The sequence below is a fragment of the Medicago truncatula genome, chromosome 3 (assembly GCF_003473485.1).
Source record: "Medicago truncatula cultivar Jemalong A17 chromosome 3, MtrunA17r5.0-ANR, whole genome shotgun sequence".
NCBI lineage: Eukaryota > Viridiplantae > Streptophyta > Magnoliopsida > Fabales > Fabaceae > Medicago > Medicago truncatula.
Window position 1 is genome coordinate 31,537,569 of NC_053044.1, and position 18,377 is coordinate 31,555,945.

General features: G+C 35.2%; 1 long non-coding RNA gene across 3 annotated transcripts; it reads left to right on the forward strand.

The window, feature by feature from the left end:
* The first annotated feature begins 3,369 nt into the window (after positions 1 to 3,369).
* Positions 3,370 to 15,258, forward strand: LOC112419971 (uncharacterized). 3 transcript variants are annotated; one of them, XR_003010176.2, is made up of 3 exons: positions 3,370 to 3,474; positions 3,612 to 3,691; positions 14,872 to 15,258. It is a non-coding gene; the product is annotated as an uncharacterized lncRNA (long non-coding RNA). The 3 variants fall into 3 exon arrangements; XR_003010172.2 differs by lacking the exon at positions 14,872 to 15,258 and adding an exon at positions 9,101 to 9,441; XR_003010174.2 differs by lacking the exon at positions 14,872 to 15,258 and adding an exon at positions 5,842 to 6,439.
* Positions 15,259 to 18,377: the final 3,119 nt, after the last annotated feature.

Sequence of the window (18,377 nt, forward strand, 5' to 3'; positions counted from 1 at the left end):
GAAAAATTTTATCCGCTGCTTATTCTGTTTTGAATTCGATTTTCCTTCAAACTCTACTAAGGTGGTTCGATCTTAGGGTTTGGATTCTCCTCTGGTGGCTTGGGTTCTCCTCGTCATAGAAGTCCCTGACCCAGCTCTAATTATTTTTCTGGGTTCTTCATTTCATCTCGACGACATCGTCTTCTGATTCTGTTGCAGTGTCTCATGGTGAAGTTCTCTGTTTGAAGATTGGCTTATTCTCCTCCAAGTGCTATTCCAAAGTGTTCTGCAGATTTACTGGTAATTTTTATTTTGATTCATCTTCCTCTGTCAGCTCAACCTCTTTATGTCGTTATTCCAATGAGGGTTGCTTTCTACTTGTGGTGTCGGATTGATCTTACAACATTCAATGGTGGCTCTTTGTTATTTGGTTCTGGATCCTTGGAACTGAGTTCTCTATGGCATCTTCAATTTGTCCTTGGCCGTTTCTCTCCCCTCTGAAGACGGCGGCGCCGAAAGTTCTTGAGAAAACTTTTGCTCAAGCTTTGGCGGTCGGGGGGATGTTCAAGCAATACCTCTTCCTCCTCGGGTCATCATTGGAGATAATGTTCGAATCCGGATCACACAATCAGAGTATGAAGTAGAATTAAATGAGTGCAGTACCAGCCTCCATGGTCGAGTTACTTTACAGAGATCTAATGCTCCTATCACAACTCAGCTGCTAAGTCAAAAATTGAAGACTATTTGGATGAATATGGGTAATTGGGAAGTAACTCCACTAGGCAGAGCGTGTTTCGAGTTCAAATTTAGTACCGTTGCAGATATGAGGAAGGTGCTTGCCCAAGGTTCCATCAATCTCAAGTCAGGCATCTTACGTTTGCGTTGCTGGTCACATGACTTTAACACTCAGTCGCAAATGAAAACACACGCACAAGTCTGGATCCATTTGATGCACTTACCTCAGGAGTACTGGCGGGAGAAAACTCTTTTGGAGATAGCCTTTGGGGTTGGAACTCCTCTGCTTGTGGATAACGCTACAAAATCCAGGTTATTTGGAATTTATGCGAGGATAATGGTGGATGTTGACATGTCTGAAAAACTCATTAATTCAGTTCTTGTAGAGAGGGGGGATTTGCTTTCCCGGTCGAAGTTCAATATGAAAGACAACCTATCTTTTGCTCTCATTGCAACAATCTAGGTCATGGCATTCCTTATGTCTCTAAGACGCCATACACAATCTCACACTCTGCTGAATTAATAAGGACTGCTGGAGTTTTTGCACACGTATCTAAGGCTGATGACATCTCTAATCACAACAACAACTTAAATGGCATGCTCCATGTTCCGTCTCAAGTGGCCTTTGCTCTAAAAAAATCAAAAACTGCTCCTACACATAATAAGCCTGCTCTGAAATCGACTATGACACAGAGATACAATCTATCTCACCAACCTATTCATGGGCATGTTTCTAACTCTGGCGCGGCTGAAACTTTGGTTAAGTCTTCGGATTGGGTCTTTCTAGACACTCCTAACCAAGAGGGACTCAATAAGGAATGAGGTAATGTAGATGTACCTAAGACTGCAGCAATCCAGAAGAGGGGAGACTCTTCAACATTACCTCTTCACAATTCTTTTGATATCCTACTCGAAGAAAGTGAACTTCCTTTAGGGGAAGCAATGCTAGCTGACAAGGATACTAATCACAATTCTACTGTTGTTTTGGCTGAAAGTACTGATATTGTTGATCAGGTATCCAAGGAGATAGTTCTTTTGAATCAAACTGTTAACTCTAAGGTTTCTGATGATATGAACAATGAACCCTCTGAGTCTGCAGCTTTGATTTCCAAAAAAACTATTTTGGTGACTGACGTTTGGCCTCATTCTTTTACCACATCCGTCCCACTTTCTCCTGAGCAGTGCAGCATGACTAGGAGGAGGTTATTCCCCAGTGCTGCTACTGTGCCAGTTACCATTGTTAGGGATCCTTCTTTTTACTTGTCATTTATGTTACCTGTTCTCTCTGAACCAACTTCTGATGCAATGACTATTATTACACCTATTATTTTTACTTATGAGATTTTGGGTCCCGATAAAGGCAAGATATCCGCTCCGGCCACTTCTAAAAATACTTCCAAGGCTTGTATGAAAAGTGAGAAAATCTTAAGCAAATTTTGGGCAGATGACTTAGATACTAATCAGGCTTCAGACAACACCCTAGAGCTAGACACTAATGCTGAAGGACTTCAGGTTCTTCTCTTTGAATCTTCTGTAGCTGCACAATATCTTCTGCAAAACTCTGGAACTACCAAGAAAGGAAAGAGAGGGCGACCTAGGATGACGAAGAACCGTAAGGACAATTCTGGTAACAAAGCACAAGGCTTCTTACAATCTGCAGAGTCCTAAAGGATCGAAAAATGAGTGCATTCACACCAGTGCTAAGAGTGGCATATCTAAAGCTTATAAATCATGATGTGTATGCTTTGGTTTAGGCTTTAGGTTTGTTCTCTCTTACCTTGATTTTTTGTGTTTGTGTCATTTTAATGTAACTTTTAATGTAACCTGTTATTACCCTTAGTAGCAGGGTGTGTTTTTCCTGTTTGTCATTCTTTAGAAGTGGGTTATGGCTACTTAGGAAGTGACTTTGCTTTATTATCCTTTTTGTCTAATTGGGCTTTGGCTTAGTCCCCCAATATTGTACTTTTCCCTTTTATTGCATTTTTCTAGCTTTATCAAAAAAAGAAACTGTAGAATTGACCCCTTAAAATTTTTGAAATTTACAAATTGACCTCTAATTTCAATTTTTAAATTTGGCCCAAAAAATTAAAATTTATAAAAGTTTCCCAAAAATGATGACATTGAAATTTTTTATTATCCACCCACACAAAAGTATTGAGAAATGAAAGAAATTTAATTGAATCATATAAATTGCCTAGAATTTAAATTCTTTAAAATTTTCCAATTAGCTCATCCAAACATTCTCTTAGAGTATGTTTGGATGGGGGAATGTTTTGAGGAAATGTGATGTTTTGAGGGAATTCAATTACTTTGAGGTGAATTCAAACAATAGAATTCACCTCAAAACAGTTGAATTCCCTCAAAACATTCCCCCATTTAAACACACTCTTAGAGAATACGATAGAGGAATTCCCAGACCATATTGTTCGCCAATAGTATTTGGATTCTTTTCTTCCCAAATGCTTAAGTTTCTTTTCAAAAAATAAAAGATAGATACTTAACTTGGCTATCATCACCGAACTAATGTACTTTACGTTTGGTAATAGTGTTCTAAAGAGGTTGCTTATAGTACTCCTATTTTACTTTATTCCATCCCTTTTTCTTTTATTTGGAGTATAAACTTGTCGGTACAAGACATATATGATCAGTTGTAAGAAATCAAAAAAGAAATAAAAAGTTCAGCTGCTTTTGTTTGCTGCAGAACTTGATTGGAAGATTGTTTATACGATTTGAGCATGCGTAAAAGGTGCTGGAATTAAGGTAAATAACAATTACCTCATAACCTAGAATCAATAACACTAGCATATAGAATGATTCTTATTTTAAAAGAGGAGAGCAATTGGTATAGTTTCTGCTGCTTTTATTTGAATATTGACTTATTGTTCTCTTGATGCTAGCTACTGCAGATTGAAGAAAGAGCAGGAAGATTGTTCATACTAGATAATTGAACATGCGCTGAAAAATTGCCGGAATTAAGGTAACAAACAATCATATGCTTGTCTTTTTCTTTTATAAAAAGTTGTGGTTGCTCATAGAACCTAAAATCAACATCATCTTAGTCAAATTTTAATTAGTACATGCTTTATTTTATGATTCAAGCTTTTTCTATTATGTTTATTGTCATAAGTAGTTACCTCAAATATGGAATTATTATTTCTTGTTGAAGCTTATGTTCATCGATCCTTTTTCTACCATTGGTTGTTCACTGGATGGTTTTATTGTTTAAATTACAAGGGATTAGATTGCTTAAGAGTATTACTAGGGTTTTTAATGGTAGGAATCTTGAGAGTCTATGGAAAAGAGAAAATGTTCAAACTAAAAATAAATTTTGTATTGATATGCGAAAGTTCATTACATCAAATGATAGAATGAGAAAGACTTGTCCCCGTGAGTTTAATTCAGTTGGTATGGACAATGCATAATATATGCAAGGGGTTGGGGTGTTCGAACCTCGGATACTTCACTTCTACATATTTAAAATGTGTAAGCTTCCGTCATTAGAATTGACTCCATTTATAAACGTATGTTCATGTCATCATAAACCAAAAACAATCCAATCAACCGAAGTATTAAAAATTGTCTTCAATGAGAACCTTTCCCCAACGAATTGTGAAAACTATCTTAACTCATCATCATATTATCCAATAACATAGTTCCTCTCAAATCCTTATTGCTGCAAATCTTATGAACCTTATTTTCATTTAAAAAGAATCAGAATCATTCATCAATATGAGTATTTTATCGATGAGCACATGAAGCTGGTTAAAGCAAACAACTTCTCTTGCAAGGTAATTTCATGTTGTGGACCTTTGAACAAAAGAAAAATGTGCACATCACAAAATAATGGAGTCATAAATCGACATGAAACTCCAAGTTTTTTTAAATTGATAAAATTGAGACTGAACTAGGGGAAAAATTTGAGTCGAAATTTAACAAGAAATGAGACGAATCAAACCGAGAAAAGTATTGCAACGAAAATGAAATCAGAAACTGATAATCAACAAAAACACGGAAAATCAACATGAAATCAGCTCCAAAACATCAAACTCGTTCATTCATCCAACTAACTCCTACCTAGTGTAAATCCTTATATTTTTTCCATATCTTATATCAGCTTCAACATTTACATGATTTTCAGAATCAACATCCGTCTCAACATTGTCACCTCCAGTTTCAACCTCAATTTCTGGCCCGAAAGTAAGGTCAAGAAGTAGAAGAGATTCATCTTCCTTATATTTACCCCCTGAAGATGATCAATTTTGACCAAAATAACTTTCTTGTTCATGGAAAGTGACATCTCGAGAAACAAAGTACTTACGAGATGGAGGATGATAACATCTGTAACCCTTTTGAGTGGAGGAATACCTTATAAAGACACACTTTAAGGCTCTATGATCAAATTTACTTCTACCATCACTATGGATATGGACAAACGACGTGCACCCAAATATTCTAGGAGTGAGATTATTTGAGGTGGGAACATAAGGATAGAACGATGGTAAAACTTCTATAGGAGTTTTGGAGTCAAGGACAAGTTTTGGAGTCAAGGACACTAGAAGGTAAACGATTTATGAGATAAGATGCAATTAAAACCGCCTCCCCCCAAAATCTCTTAGGAACCTTATTTTGAAATAACATAGCTTGAGTTTGATCTAACAAATGGCCATTTTTTCTCTCAGCAACCCCATTTTGTTAGGGGTTTTGACACAAGAAGACTCGTGAATAATACCTTCTTTTTGACAAAAAGAATTAAACTCATGATTCAAGTAATCTTTGGTATTGTCAGACTTGACTCTTTTAATACTTTAAACTGAGTTTTAACCATATTGAAGAAATGTAGAAACACAGAGGTATCTTCAGACTGTTGTTTTAGTAAATAGACCCAAGTAACTCGACTACAATCATCAATGAATGTTACAAACCATCGAGCACCTGATATATTTGCAACATTTGAGGGACCTCACACATCATAATGAATTAAATAAAATGGAGACATACTAATTTTATTACTGACAGAAAAAGAGACATACTTGTGCTTAGTAAGTTCACACACCTCACAACAAAGACTCTCAACATCTAAATTTTTTAAAAGTGAAGGAAATAATTGTTTCATGACTCTGAATGTAGGTTGACCAAGACGACAATTGTAAAAAAAGACTTTCTCCTTGTTGGACTTAATTGATTCAGAAAGAAAGGAATTGTTGTTTCAAATGTTAAAGGAGCATGATGAGATTCTGGTTATCAAAATAATAAAGATCATTCCATTCTATAGCATTTCAAATCGTCCTCCCATAATCCTTTTCTTGAAAAACACAAGCATTGTCACAAAAAACAACATTACATGATAGGTCTTTTGTGAGTTTTTGTATGGAAATTAGGCTAGTGGGCAATTTGGGAATATGAAGGATATTTTGTAGGATTATAGTTGGGCTTATCTGGACATTTCCTAGACCCATTATAGTTATAAGGGAACCTTCTGTTGGGGATATTTTCTTGTTGCTAGGATAAGGTGAATAAGTGTAAAAGTGTGTGGGTAAGGGTGTCATGTGCTCGGTGGCTCCAGAATCTAATATCCAATATTGGTTAGATGGTTTATCCGAAGCATTAAATTCAAGAGAAAAATGAGACTTACCAAATGGAAGTAGAGAAAGAGATGTACATGTGTATGTTAGAGATTTACATGTTGGTTTATCCAATTGCTTGAGAAAAGATCTCACCTTTTTTATTTCATCTTGAGTGAAGAGTTGAATGATTTCTCCTTTTGACATATTGACTGATGTCTTACAAAAGAACAAATAGCCAAGGAATAACGATAAAGAGCATTGAATGTGCTTGGATTGAAAAGAAAACACAAGCAATTTAAAATATATATAAAAAAAATTAAATGATGAACAATACACACGATAAACAGTGCGCCCGAAAACTCACAATAAAAAGCAAAAGTAACCGCAGAAAATGGCGGCTAAGGTTTATGCGGAAGCAATGCCCCCAAGATCGGGAGCTCATGCCATGTGAAAACAAAATATTATATTTCAGAGATAAAATAATTTACAACCACTAATGTGTTTATATAAGCTATTCTAACCTAATGGGCCTGACTAATGACTAATGGGATAATTACAAATTACTAATCTATACTATATATAAAGAAAACTATCCCTTTCAGCACACTTTTGGGTTGAACTTTTCCTTCCAAAAATACCTTTAATTTTTAAATTAAATTTTAATTTTAAATACAAATAACACATGTAAGAAATAGATAAGAATAAATTTAATTTAAGGAAAAAACTTACGCACAATTCCTTGTGAATTGTTCTTAGTGTTAGCCAATTATAAAATAACATGTTGATTACTAATCCATGTCACTAATCGTCCTCGTTAACCCTCTTTTCCCTCCGTTAATCACAGATCAAACTCACAAAAAACTAGCACAAAAGAAAAACTCATGTTACTTTTTCATCAACCAATTTTATATCGTACATCTGTGTTGTTCCCCTCAACGGACAAAGATTACCAAGTATTTTCACACCCTTCCACAAAAAACAATATTTCTATATTATTTTATTATTTCCACAAAAAACAGTATTTCCAATTATTTTATTATTTTATTAATATAAGTTACTATTCCTTAACCTTTGATCAATTGTAACAAACGTGAAGAAAAAATAATGGTAAAGATTAGACTTAAAATCTTCTAAAAAAATATTAGTAACAAACGTGAGCAAAAAATAATGTTAAATATTGGACTTTAAATCCTCTAAAAAAAGATTGGTAACAAACGTGGGCAAAAAATAATGTTAAAGATTGGACTTTAAATCCTCTAAAAATGGATTAGTAACAAACATGAGCAAAAAATATTGTTATAGGTTGGACTTTAAATCCTCTAAAAAAATATTAGTAACAAACGTGACCAAAAAATAATATTAAAAATTGGACTTTAAATCCTCTAAAAAAAATATTAGTAACAAACGTGAGCAAAAAATAATAATGTTAAAGATTGGACTTTAAATACTCTATAAAAAAGATTAGTAACAAACGTGAGCAAAAAATAATGTTAAAGATTGGACTTTAAATCCTCTAAAAAAAGATTAGGACTCAAAATATTTTAGAAAAAGATTTGTTAGCACTATATTAAATATTAATAAGTAGGGTTCTCATGGTTAATAGTTCGTTCCCGCATTGTTTTGTTTTTCTCAACCTCTCTCAACCCTCCGCATCATAATTCAAAATTAACATGTTTAGTTTTTTTCTTTTTTTTCATGTTACAACTAATCAAAGTCGATTAATTTTATGGATTATATATTTGACTTTGCTGGTTTATAAGCAATTATGATTCAAATTGTTTACTATCAATTTTAATAATTATTTGACTTTTCTGGTTTATAATTGCTTATACAAACTATGATAGCGTGTCTTTTTTTTTATATAAAGAGAACAGTGTTTTTTTTAAGGCTTAATTGCATTTTTGGACCCCTATCTTTTCAAAAGTTGCGGTTATGGACCCCTAACTAATTTAAATACAAAACAGCCCCCTATGTTTTGATTCTTTGGTAGTTTTGGACCCCCAAGGCAAAAAAAAAAAAAAAAAAAAAAAAATTGACACGTGGCACCTCACTTAGGGTGCCACGTCAGCGTTGACCGAGTCAACAATGGACTGGGGGTCCAAAACTGCTAAAGAATCAAAACATAGGGGGCTGTTTTGTATTTAAATTAGTTAGGGGTCCATAACCGCAACTTTTGAAAAGATAGGGGTCCAAAAGTGGAATTAAGCCTTTTTTTAATTATTAAATAAAGGGAAAATAAGCAATAATATCCCCTGTCGTTAAGCTCCTTCCACTTCTGTTTAAAGGAATAAAAACATTGCTTTTTTCTTTGTGATTCCAAACGTTCTGCATGTATACAATTGGTAAACTGCTCCCATCCCCCATCCAATATCCAACAAAATACATTAAAGTCAAAGTGTTAAAAGCATTTAAACAATTCAAAATTGTTAAACGATAATCACACTCATGTTACAATAACTAAAAACAGAAACACTAGAAAGCTTCAAACCACCATCTTTTGGTTTTGGTTACATTCAAACCACCATCTGAGAGGCCATAAAACGAGAGGACCGCTAAGAAGTATGGATACGAACACCGACACCAGATACAACACGAATACTAACATGCTCATAACGTTGATAATTTTAGAAAATCACATAATTTAGGGTAATTGTTTTTGTGAATGCGGATGCAACATCTGTTCAGACACATCTAATATGAGGAGTGTATGTGATTCGTAGGCGAGTAATATCATAATTCATATATGGTCGAAAGAGCCATAATTACACCTACAAATCTTGATGTTCAAAAATTGAATGACATAATTATCAATTATTTTTCAGGAGAATAACATAATTTGTTGTCATTTAACGAGGTTGAAGGGGATACTCATAACTTATATCAACATGAATTCCTAAACTCATTTGCTCGGGGAAGTATCCCACCACATATTTTAAAGGTAAAAAAAGATGCACCTTTGATGTTGTTGTGAAACATATAGACCCTAGATATGGCCTGTGTAATGGAACACGATTGTTATGTCGTGGTTTATTTAAGAATATGTTGCATGTGGAAATTCTAACAGGAAACAATGCTGGAAAAAGAGCATTCTTGCCCAAAATTAAATTAAAAACAAATGTGAGTTCATGACTTCCCTTTGTGCTTAGTAGAAAACAGTTTTCCGCTAGACAAAGTTTTGCTATTACCATAATTAAGTCACAAGAGCAGACCATTTTCAATGTTGGAATCTTTCTCCACGACATGTTTTCAGCCATGGTCAATTATATATAGCTTTGTCAATAGAAGTTTCTCAAAATTCAACAAAAGTTCTCATTAAAAAAGGGAAAATAGAAGGAGAAGATGGAGACTATCCGAAAAATGTAATTTTTAAAGATATTCTTTTATCACAATCATAGCAATGTTTCTTTTACATAGCTGGCGTTGCTCCTGGATTTCTTTCAATTGATGTGTGATATCTCTCCAAAAGTGCAGCAAGTTTGACATAGCTGATTTATGTGATAGCAGTTTTCAATCCAACGTGGGTTTTGTAATACAATTATGTGGCAAAGAATTATGGAGATATCAGACCAAGTTTGACACCATGGTGTCAATTGATCACACTCTTCTCATAATAATAATAATACATTTCTTAACTCAATAAATACAAAATGACAATTAATTCAAAATGATTCTTAATGAAATAATAAATTAATAATAATTGACTAAAAACTTAATAAAAATACTCTAAAAATAGTGATTAACGAGCAATCATCAGTAGGCAATGCTTAATTATCATTAGGCAGAAGTTGAACTCATGAAAGCCATAAGGAAAAAAATTAGCCATTAAACACTTGACAGAAACACATATGTTTAACCACCTAACAGAGGCCAGGAGCTAAAACAAAGTTTAACGCTTAATCGTTCATGGCAGATACTTATATTAAAATCTAACCATCATAAACAAAAAAAATAATCCAATAAACCAAAGTATTCAAAACTATCTTTAATGGGAATCTTTCACCAACAAATATTACTCCAATATTTTAGAAAGCTACTGCATTGATTAGATAAAAGAGTTTGATATCCACTATGAAACATTTATTACTTAATAAGTTTGATATCCAAAGTCCAACAATTTTGTAATTGTCATTGCCCCTGCAGCTTTTGTTTGTTCCAGAACATGAATTGAAGTAAATATTACTCCTAATTCTCTAGATTCTGGCTGTTGCCTTCTACCTAGAAAGTATGTGCTCACAACAGTATATTATTTTTTCTTCTTTTATTTTCTCAGATTTTCTATCGGTGTATGATTTCCATTTTCGGTCTTCACTCCACTTTTCTACATGATAAATGTTTCATAAATTGTTTATCATTTTCAAAGATAAATTAGGTATTTAGAGATCGGCTTAAAGGATATTAAACTTTAGTATTGGATGGACTCCCTCTTTGAACTTTCTCAAATATTTGTTTGAACAAGCGAAAAACAATTCTTTGATGGAAAATGTGTCATCAAGTATCATTTTTCAAATTAACAGACTTTGAATGAAGAAAATCTTCCTACACAAAAAGAACATGAATGATATGCTATGAGAATGAGATTCATTATCAACCAATGTATTTTTTAACACACACAAAAGAATAAGTCTCCCGCCTAATTCTACCCAAAGCCCCAATCTCTTCCCGTAACCAAAAGACTCAATCCTAATAGCGTTTTCCAAGGTGAATCAACCCTCAAACCCTAGTGTTTGTTCCCAAGAGACAAACTCTATACAAACCCTAGTTTTGTTGTTGCTTTTCTAAACCCTTGTTTCAGCCCCCTCTATCTCAAGGGTTACTCTGATACAACGCTTATATTTATAGTAAAAGAATCCTCTATAAAACTGGAACAAATCCAGGCCCGAAAATACGTTAGTGTTTTATTTTCTGCTGTCAAAATCGGCCACCAAATGCTCCAAATCGGCCGCCGATTTTTGCCGAACCAACGAACAAAAAACCAGAGTGCAAAATCGGCCACCAATCCCTGAAAATCGGCCATCGATTTTCTACTTCCAGAATTCCAATTTCTTCAATTTTGAGGCACTTTCACAACAATCTCCACCTTGACTCTAAATTAGTGATGATGTCAAACCATCAACCACCATGCTGCTCTTTGCCTTGCTTCCCACTACACCAAGTAGCTCCACAAGTTTACACCTTAACCCCTTCAGCCATCGGAATGTCTTCCGCCTTCTCGAAGGTCCTTGCAGTCCATCTACACTATGAATTTTAGGTAGTTCCACAAGCATTCACCTTAACCTCTTCAGCCATTGGAACGTTTTCCGTCTTCTCGAAGAGTCCTTACAGTCCAACGACACTAGGTGTTTTAGGTAGTTCCACAAGCATTCACCATAACCTCTTCAACATAGGACATCTTCCACTTCCTTGAAAGTCTCCTTGCATCCAATCACCCTTGGCCTTTTTTTAGGGTAATCCCGCAAGTCGTGCTATACATTCTTCAACCTCCGAAATGCCTTCCGTCTTCATGAAGAAATCCCTTGCTCACCATAGAGCATAACACCCAAGGTCCTTCATAGTCGTACCATTACCGGTGTGTTCAACTCCACCTCAAGCTGAGCGTACTCTACCTTAACTAGAAAATGCGTACATCCCACCATGTCTTCAACCTTGAAACTCCACCTCAACAGGTAGATCATGAATATTATTGCATCCGCCTCTCCAGACTGATCATGAGTATTCTTACCACCGCCTCTCCAGGATGATGTTGAGTGTTTAACTTCCCTCTAGATGACCACCGCTCCACTAGGCATCATTTTCAAGGTGAGACATATCACCTTCTTCATCCTCCAAACAACACCACACCATCAGAGAACCCGCATCCTCAAGATGCACCTCAATGTTCTCCAAATCACCAATGATTTTGTTGAACTCCATAAGTAGCTCCATGATGGCCTTTAACTTTACCATCTTGAATGAGTAGAGTTGTTACTTTAGGAATTACCGATGAGCCAAAGACTTTGTCATATACAAATATTCGAACTTTGACCACATTGATGTCGCGGTTGGTTCTTTTGCTACTTCTATCGAAACTTTATTCCCGAGGCACAAGAGAATGGAACTCCTGGCCTTGTCCACTATCTCGGTCTTCTCCGCTTGTGACATGGTGACCGGTAACACACCTTCACCCTTCAAAGCTTTCTCACACTTCTGCTCTATTAGCACCGCTTCCATCTTTACCTTCCATAACCCAAAATCATTATCTCCAGTAAATTTCTCCATATCCCACTTTGAACCCATGGTACTTGATTTTCCTTTGATCCTTGCCCCGTGGTGGGCGCCAATTGTTGTGAATTCGATGAAAAATTACACCAATAATAAACTTGATGTGTGGAGCAAGGGATAATCAAGCAACCAAAATCAAAGTGGATAGCAATTAAACACAACCCAAAAGTAGAAAACAGCGAGAGAGAAAGGAAGAGAGAACACAAAAGAATTTGTTGACCTAGTTTGGTCCAAATTGACCTAGCTTTGGGGAGAGAGCAGCCATCCGTTCCACTATATGATAAGTAACTTTACAAAAGAGATATCAATGGGTTACAAGAATAAGTCTCCCGCCTAATTCTACCCAAAGCCCCAATCTCTTCCCGTAACCAAGAGACTCAATCCTAATAGCGTTTCCCAAGGTGAATCAACCCTCAAACCCTAGTGTTTGTTCCCAAGAGACAAACTCTATACAAACCCTAGTTTTGTTGTTGCCTTTCTAAACCCTTGTTTCAGCCCCCTCTATCTCAAGGGTTACTCTAATACAACGCTTATATTTATAGTAAAAGAATCCTCTATAAAACTGGAACAAATCCAGGCCCGAAAATACGTTAGTGTTTTATTTTCTGCTGTCAAAATCGGCCACTGAATGCTCCAAATCAACTGCCGATTTTTTCCGAACCAACAGACAAAAAACCCGAGTGCAAAATCGGCCACCGAACCTTGAAAATCAGCCCCCGATTTTCTGCTTTCAGAATTCCAAATTTATTCAATTTTGAGGCACTTTCACAAGAAAAGTGATTTAGATATGTTGTCTTTTATATGCTTTATGTATTGTTTGCTTAATTTGGGGTTGAATTTGGATTCTATGCAGTAACTTAATTATTGATTTTGACCGTCTGATTGCAAAACAATTGTAAAGATTATTTAATAATCGATGGTTTATTGAAGGTGTAATATGAGTGGGATAATCGCAAATCGATAGGCAAGATCAATTAATGTGTATAACTGCGTGCTTTTTCTACTGGAGTGGATCCAATGGGTTATGCTTGATGTCTCAATTTTCAAATAAGAACTGAAGTTGACCTTTAGTAATTTGTATTTATGCTTGTTAATATAGTGACCAAGTCAAATTCAATGAAGCGCTTCATACACCAGAAGACTTGGAGTTGAAGAGGCTTTATTTAAAAGTTCACCTCCTCAATACCCTCAAACACCATGAAACGCACCGTTTCACTTAAACACATATTATATTATAATAAAAATAAAATAAAATAAAATAAAAACTTAGTTAAGTAATCATGTTAAAAAAAATAAAAATAGAACACGGTGAAACTTTCTACAACATACTCACTCTTATTCATTTTGTTTTCCATTCCACTTCCCTCGGCACCCTCACTGTTCCTCCTTTCCTTCACTTCTTCCTTCTCCAATTTTCTTTCAACTCATGATGATAAGTAGTAGATTTTCGATTTGGATTTGAATTTGGATTTACTTATGATGATAAGTAGTAGATTTTCGATTGAGTTTTGATGAACGTATATTGACATAAGTTTTGTTATGTTCCGAAATATGGTTTTAGACATATGTTTTAAGAATGGTGTTTTGAAGATTACGGTTATAATGACGACGACCTAGGTGCACCTAGTATGTGATTTCAATTAGGTAGAATTACCCCGTTAGATGGAGCCGCCCCTATGGAAAGGCCGCCATTAGGAGGAGAGGGCTATCAATGAGAGGTAAACTCCCTAATTGAAAATGTTTTACACTTTGTTTTGAGTCGAGAGAAAAGAGCTATCCGTTAGATGGAGTCGCCCCATGGAAATGCCACCATTAGGAGGAGAGGGCTATCAACGAGATGGAGCTAGTTCTCGATTCACCCATTTGATTATTTTCACCAAAGTTAGATTTTTATACTTTATTTAAAGTTGATTATTTTGGTATTATGAAATTGAATATGATTTTATATTTTCTTTGAAGTGATTATTTTGATTTCATTTCATTAAGCCTGATTTTTATATTCTATTTGGATTTGATTATCTCGATTCCTTTTCATTATAATCAATTTATATATTTTCTTTAAAGTTGTGGATTTGGTTTCACCTCTTGACGACATTGAGATTTTGATATAGTCTTATTTGGTTTGATAAAATTACAAAGTTTTATGAATTTTCATGGTACACTTGATGGTGAATTTATTATATTTTTATACAGTTACTAGCCTTGAAAGTAAAAAATTAGATTTGAGATAAATAAATAATCGTGCCCTTGTGTGTTTCCCTTCTAGTTGGTGGTGGTTGTTTTCTCCTCACTAAGTCTTTGTGACTTACCTCTTCTTCTTACATTTTTTTTTCAGATTCAAAGTCAAGTGCGTAGAAAGCTTGTACCAGAGTTAAAGATATATCAATGTCATTCTTTTGGTAGGTCTCCTATATGTATGAACTGAATGATCAATGTATCTGCAGCTATTGGTAGTCTAGAAATGTTTTGTTTTGAATTGTACAAACATCTAGTTATGTCAATTTGAGATTCTGCTGATAATACAAGTATATGGACAGGATTCATACCTTGGATAGTATCCAAAATACAAAGGATACTCTGTCGAAATTTCATTGGATATCATTTTAAGTGAAAGTCAATTTGAAATTTATCTAAATTATAGTTTGTCAAGTGTCGTCATTAGGCTTGCCGGACTAGGATGTTCTAGTTCATGCGCCGGTCACGAATGTGAATTTTTGGGTCGTGACACACCAATCCATCATACAATTCTATACTTCTTGTTCACACAGAGGCTTAACTATATGATCATGATCTCTATTCACTGGTTATTCTCCATGGAACCGTATAGTTATCATGATCATGATCAAAAATTATGCTTTTCTAGTTATATTATAAGATGTTCTATTACACCATGAGTTGTTATCACTGAATCTATTTTTTGCAATCTTCACTCACTTAGGTTGAGCTACCATCACTCGTAATTTTTAGACATTAGTATCATCCTGTTATCATGGTTTTTGGGTGCCAAGCCATTAATTGGACTTGAACCTTTTGACCGTTGATATCTCTCTTTTTTCTTGGGAAGGGTAAAAGGAGAAAAACCCTTGAGTTTCCGAATTCGGGGGTCGTTTTCGCTACGGGAAGGTGTTAGGCACCCGGAGCGATTATGGTATTCCATAAGAACCGCTCTCCTAAGTTTATTTCTACGCTTTAGTTTTATTGCTTATTTGTAAAAAAAGAAGGTGTGATTAGTTAAGAATGGGGGTGAGAAGAAGTAGAATTTGATTTTATTTCGGCTTGGATGAGTTTTGACTCATTGCCTACGTACCCTTTTAAGGGATCAAAACCGTTCGTAGTTCTTGCTCAAAAAATGGTTTTTTTTGTTTTTATTGGTTGATTTTAAGTTTGAAAAGAGATTTTGAAGAATAGAGATGAGAGGCCTCAAGGGCATAAGGTTTGGAAAGTGTGAGGTGGATTTAGTCATTTTGCAAAAATAAAGTCCAAGAAGGATTAAGATTCATTAAAAGTTTTACTTAAGAAAATAAAGGGAAAATAAGGAGTTTTGACTCCATTTTATTTTCAAAAAAAGGTTTTCAAGTGAGATTATTTGCATGTTTTTTTTTTGGAAAAAAGTTGGATTTTTATCTAAGTGTTTAAACCTAAGCGCTTATCTAACCATACAATCCTATGCATACATCTAAGGTGAGTGTGTGCGTGTCGGTGCGTCATAGTGTCCATAGTCCATATTACAAAAATTGCCTAAATACATTCTATGGCCCCTTTGCCAAGCTACAAACCAATGATAACAAATTACATTACCAAATGAATTAAAACTTGCAAAAAATAAATGCTAAGCTAAAGAAAGTGGAGAGGGTGGTGGAATGCTATGAAACGTATGGCACATGAGATGAAATGGTTAGTAATCATAAAGCACACAATAGTAGGAAGTAATTAAAAGGAAATGCATAAAGATGGCAAAGAAAAAGTAATAAAGTGGTAATAAACCTAAAAAACATTTGATATGATACCTAAAGATGCTAGTGACCCATAATCATCACATCATGGCAATTTAGAAAGAAATTTTGTTTCAAGCCATGACATGCAATTAATGGAGGCATATGCATGCAAAATATCACACCAAGTTCATAGAGAATTTTGCCACTTTATTCCTTAAGACTAAACTTGTTGCTTGCAAAACAAGAAATTCATAAAATCATATTCAAAAACAGCAAACAAAAACACATTTCCAGAGGCATATTCATCACCATATTAGGCATCCTTTATCCATGTCATAATATCAAAATGTCAAGAACAAAACATAGCAAAATGCATACCAAAAGTGTAAAAACACGTGGAATTAGTTCATGCCATTTTAACATTTTTTTTTATGCAAGAAACACCATAGGAATACCAAAAATGTATCAAGAAAACACTAGGATTTTTTAGGATTTGTTTTTATAAAAAGATGAGCAAGCAACAGGTGTGAATAGCAAAAGAGCAGTGTGAATAGCACAAAAAATAGCAGAAAACGCAGAAAACCAAAAGAAACAAGCCCAAGCCCAACCTAAAAGATCCGGATGCATGGGATCCACACGATTGATCCAGGATTCAAAAACCCTAGATCAAACGGCCAGGAATCAAAGGAGATGGACCGGACTGGACCGGTCCGGTTCGCTGGCCTATAAAAGTGGAGGAACACCGGTTTTTTCATTTCTCTACTTCCCTTTCTCTCTCTAAGTTCTTCCCTCTTCTCTCATCTCTCACTTCTCTCTAGAAACCTCACCGCCGGTGAGGATGAAGCTACGGCGGAGACCTTGAAGGTCCGCCGGAAACTTCATCTTCTCCGGCGAGACTATGAACTCCGGTGACCTAAAATTTCCAGAACTTAAAGATTTTTGTATTTTCTGGTTCGTCCTTTAACCCTAAACACGAATCCAGCAGTTGTTTTTTCAAATACGGTTTGAAACGACGTAGATCTAAAAAGTTCCGTACGGTTTTGAAACTGATTTTTGATTTTTTGAAAGGAAATGTTTAGGTCGTTAAAGATCTACATCGTTTCGTTGTTCGCTGCTCTTCTTTGATGTTTGTTCTTGCTTTCAAAACTTAGATCCTTATGGATCTAGGTTTTGTGTTTACGGTTACGGTTTCGTCTTTGAGTTCTGGAAATTTTGGATCTGTTGCTTGCGTGATATTTTTTTAGGTTTAACAGTGATATTACTTTTGAGAAAAGATTCTGAGTTTTACCTAAGGTTTTGGTTGAAACCTTTAATGGAGGAAATCTTTGGAAAAACTTGAATGCTCTTGATGATTTTGATTCTTCTGCTTGCTTTTGGACCGAAAATAAATCGGTGATTCTCCTTTTCTCACTGATTCCGTTTCTTCATCTTCTTCGCCGGTTTAGAACTTTGCTTCTTTCCTTCTTCTTTTCACGCTCTGTGATCAACGCTTGAGCTTGCTTCAATGCGAGCTCGCGTTTGGAATTGCAGAGAATGATCAATTCGATGATGAAGATTCAACAGAATCTCTGAGAATTGATCCAAAAAACTGTTGATTCTGATGAATTTTGATTTCTGGAAAACGGTTAGGGTTTTGTGTTCTTGGTGTTCTTGAGAGATTCTGAGAAACTTTTCTGTTTTGATTCACTTGCTGAGAAAGAGGAAATTGGATTTGTGTTTATGAGTTGGCGTGTGATTCATGGCTCTGAGTGGCACTGTACACCTTTTATAGCATGACATGTGTGCATTGGAACCAATAAGAAAAGGACACCTGGACTTTGAAAAAAAAGGCACGGCCTTGGCAAATTTGGCTTCTGGACCTTTCTGCAAAAACAAAGAATTTGAGGACTAAACTGCAAAATTAATT